The sequence below is a fragment of the Bombyx mori genome, chromosome 12 (genome assembly GCF_030269925.1).
Source record: "Bombyx mori chromosome 12, ASM3026992v2".
Taxonomy (NCBI): domain Eukaryota; kingdom Metazoa; phylum Arthropoda; class Insecta; order Lepidoptera; family Bombycidae; genus Bombyx; species Bombyx mori.
The window spans coordinates 14,487,501-14,492,500 of NC_085118.1; positions in this window are offsets into that span (position 1 = coordinate 14,487,501).

A 5,000-nucleotide genomic window follows, 5' to 3' on the forward strand; every position below is an offset into this window, starting at 1 on the left:
GACTTTTCTTATTGCTTTAAGTCGTAGTCAAATTGAGAATAGGATAGTATTGTTTATCTTTATATTTATTTGTCTATAGGTGTAGACGAAATTTGTGACTATAGAAGTAATATTCTTTGACAATAGAACCTTAATAATGTTCAAACTTATAATTTCAATTAATTATAGTTGAATTTCGACTACTGCAGGACCACTAGTTTCAATAATTTTTGTTAATTGTCATACTTTAAGCTCACATAACAGCACTTTTAAGCAATCCATGAAATTCAGTTTAATTTTTGTATCTGAAGTAAAACTGTTGTATTCTTTGTACCAAGAGCACTGCTGCTTGAGATAAAGGTTTTATCACGTATCCAATCACAGATGCAAATTATGATTGTGTTTCTTCTTCTAAACAAACAAACAAACGAGCCGAGCCTAGCCTAGCCTAGCCGAGCCGAGCCGAGCCGAGCCGAGCCGAGCCGAGCCGAGCCGAGCCGAGCCGAGCCAATTCAACCAAAAAAAACCAACCAAACCAAACTAAACTAACCTCAACCAAACTAAACCAAACCAAACTAAACTAAACTTAACTAAACCAACCTAAACTAAACTAAACTAAACGAATGATAAATGAATGACTTATTTTATTTCAGACGACAAGTTTACATAAAATTATGAATTAATAATAAATTAAATAAATAAAAAATTACATACGCTACCATGTATTTGACACACACCTACATAATATAACCCTTTGTTTATGGTCAGACTTTTCTTATTGCTTTAAGTCGTAGTCAAATTGAGAATAGGATAGTATTGTTTATCTTTATATTTATTTGTCTATAGGTGTAGACGAAATTTGTGACTATAGAAGTAATAGTCTTTGACAATAGAACCTTAATAATGATCAAACTTATAATTTCAATTAATTATAGTTGAATTTCGACTACTGCAGGACCACTAGTTTCAATAATTTTTGTTAATTGTCATACTTTAAGCTCACATAACAGCACTTTTAAGCAATCCATGAAATTCAGTTTAATTTTTGTATCTGAAGTAAAACTGTTGTATTCTTTGTACCAAGAGCACTGCTGCTTGAGATAAAGGTTTTATCACGTATCCAATCACAGATGCAAATTATGATTGTGTTTCTTCTTCTAAACAAACAAACAAACGAGCCGAGCCTAGCCTAGCCTAGCCTAGCCGAGCCGAGCCGAGCCGAGCCAAGCCGAGCCGAGCCGAGCCAAGCCGAGCTGAGCCGAGCCGAGCCGAGCCGAGCCGAGCCGAGCCGAGCCGAGCCGAGCCGAGCCGAGCCGAGCCGAGCCGAGCCGAGCCGAGCCGAGCCGAGCCGAGCCGAGCCGAGCCGAGCCAATTCAACCAAAAAAAACCAACCAAACCAAACTAAACTAAACTCAACCAAACTAAACCAAACCAAACCAAACTAAACTAAACTTAACTAAACCAACCTAAACTAAACTAAACTAAACGAATGATAAATGAATGACTTATTTTACTTCAGACGACAAGTTTACATAAAATTATGAATTAATAATAAATTAAATATAAAAAAATTACATACACTACCATGTATTTGACACACACCTACATAATATAACCCTTTGTTTATGGTCAGACTTTTCTTATTGCTTTAAGTCGTAGTCAAATTGAGAATAGGATAGTATTGTTTATCTTTATATTTATTTGTCTATAGGTGTAGTCGAAATTTCTGACAATAGAAGTAATAGTCTTTGACAATAAAACCTTAATAATGTTCAAACTTATAATTTCAATTAATTGTAGTTGAATTTCGACTACTGCAGGACCACTAGTTTCAATAATTTTTGTTAATTGTCATACTTTAAGCTCACATAACAGCACTTTTAAGCAATCCATGAAATTCAGTTTAATTTTTGTATCTGAAGTAAAACTGTTGTATTCTTTGTACCAAGAGCACTGCTGCTTGAGATAAAGGTTTTATCACGTATCCAATCACAGATGCAAATTATGATTGTGTTTCTTCTTCTAAACAAACAAACAAACGAGCCTAGCCTAGCCTAGCCTAGCCTAGCCGAGCCGAGCCGAGCCGAGCCGAGCCGAGCCGAGCCGAGCCGAGCCGAGCCAATTCAACCAAAAAAAACCAACCAAACCAAACTAAACTAAACTCAACCAAACTAAACCAAACCAAACCAAACTAAACTAAACTTAACTAAACCAACCTAAACTAAACTAAACTAAACGAATGATAAATGAATGACTTATTTTATTTCAGACGACAAGTTTACATAAAATTATGAATTAATAATAAATTAAATAAATAAAAAATTACATACACTACCATGTATTTGACACACACCTACATAATATAACCCTTTGTTTATGGTCAGACTTTTCTTATTGCTTTAAGTCGTAGTCAAATTGAGAATAGGATACTATTGTTTATCTTTATATTTATTTGTCTATAGGTGTAGACGAAATTTGTGACTATAGAAGTAATAGTCTTTGACAATAGAACCTTAATAATGATCAAACTTATAATTTCAATTAATTATAGTTGAATTTCGACTACTGCAGGACCACTAGTTTCAATAATTTTTGTTAATTGTCATACTTTAAGCTCACATAACAGCACTTTTAAGCAATCCATGAAATTCAGTTTAATTTTTGTATCTGAAGTAAAACTGTTGTATTCTTTGTACCAAGAGCACTGCTGCTTGAGATAAAGGTTTTATCACGTATCCAATCACAGATGCAAATTATGATTGTGTTTCTTCTTCTAAACAAACAAACAAACGAGCCTAGCCTAGCCTAGCCTAGCCGAGCCGAGCCGAGCCGAGCCAAGCCGAGCCGAGCCGAGCCGAGCCGAGCCGAGCCGAGCCGAGCCGAGCCGAGCCGAGCCGAGCCGAGCCGAGCCAATTCAACCAAAAAAAACCAACCAAACCAAACTAAACTAAACTCAACCAAACTAAACCAAACCAAACCAAACTAAACTAAACTAAACTAAACTTAACTAAACCAACCTAAACTAAACTAAACTAAACGAATGATAAATGAATGACTTATTTTATTTCAGACGACAAGTTTACATAAAATTATAAATTAATAATAAATTAAATAAATAAAAAATTACATACACTACCATGTATTTGACACACACATACATAATATAACCCTTTGTTTATGGTCAGACTTTTCTTATTGCTTTAAGTCGTAGTCAAATTGAGAATAGGATAGTATTGTTTATCTTTATATTTATTTGTCTATAGGTGTAGACGAAATTTGTGACTATAGAAGTAATATTCTTTGACAATAGAACCTTAATAATGTTCAAACTTATAATTTCAATTAATTATAGTTGAATTTCGACTACTGCAGGACCACTAGTTTCAATAATTTTTGTTAATTGTCATACTTTAAGCTCACATAACAGCACTTTTAAGCAATCCATGAAATTCAGTTTAATTTTTGTATCTGAAGTAAAACTGTTGTATTCTTTGTACCAAGAGCACTGCTGCTTGAGATAAAGGTTTTATCACGTATCCAATCACAGATGCAAATTATGATTGTGTTTCTTCTTCTAAACAAACAAACAAACGAGCCGAGCCTAGCCTAGCCTAGCCGAGCCGAGCCGAGCCGAGCCGAGCCGAGCCGAGCCGAGCCGAGCCGAGCCGAGCCGAGCCGAGCCGAGCCGAGCCGAGCCGAGCCGAGCCGAGCCGAGCCGAGCCGAGCCGAGCCAATTCAACCAAAAAAAACCAACCAAACCAAACTAAACTAACCTCAACCAAACTAAACCAAACCAAACCAAACTAAACTAAACTTAACTAAACCAACCTAAACTAAACTAAACTAAACGAATGATAAATGAATGACTTATTTTATTTCAGACGACAAGTTTACATAAAATTATGAATTAATAATAAATTAAATAAATAAAAAATTACATACACTACCATGTATTTGACACACACCTACATAATATAACCCTTTGTTTATTGTCAGACTTTTCTTATTGCTTTAAGTCGTAGTCAAATTGAGAATAGGATAGTATTGTTTATCTTTATATTTATTTGTCTATAGGTGTAGACGAAATTTGTGACTATAGAAGTAATATTCTTTGACAATAGAACCTTAATAATGTTCAAACTTATAATTTCAATTAATTATAGTTGAATTTCGACTACTGCAGGACCACTAGTTTCAATAATTTTTGTTAATTGTCATACTTTAAGCTCACATAACAGCACTTTTAAGCAATCCATGAAATTCAGTTTAATTTTTGTATCTGAAGTAAAACTCTTGTATTCTTTGTACCAAGAGCACTGCTGCTTGAGATAAAGGTTTTATCACGTATCCAATCACAGATGCAAATTATGATTGTGTTTCTTCTTCTAAACAAACAAACAAACGAGCCGAGCCTAGCCTAGCCTAGCCGAGCCGAGCCGAGCCGAGCCGAGCCGAGCCGAGCCGAGCCGAGCCGAGCCGAGCCGAGCCGAGCCGAGCCGAGCCGAGCCGAGCCAATTCAACCAAAAAAAACCAACCAAACCAAACTAAACTAACCTCAACCAAACTAAACCAAACCAAACCAAACTAAACTAAACTTAACTAAACCAACCTAAACTAAACTAAACTAAACGAATGATAAATGATTGATTTATTTTATTTCAAACAACAAGTGTACATAAAACTATGAATTAATAATAAATTAAATCAAAAAAAAATTACATACACTACCAAGTATTTGACACACACCCACACACACCTACATAATATAACCCTTTGTTTATTGTCAGACTTTTCTTATTGCTTTAAGTCGTAGTCAAATTGAGAATAGGATAGTATTGTTTATCTTTATATTTATTTGTCTATAGGTGTAGACGAAATTTGTGACTATAGAAGTAATATTCTTTGACAATAGAACCTTAATAATGTTCAAACTTATAATTTCAATTAATTATAGTTGAATTTCGACTACTGCAGGACCACTAGTTTCAATAATTTTTGTTAATTGTCATACTTTAAGCTCA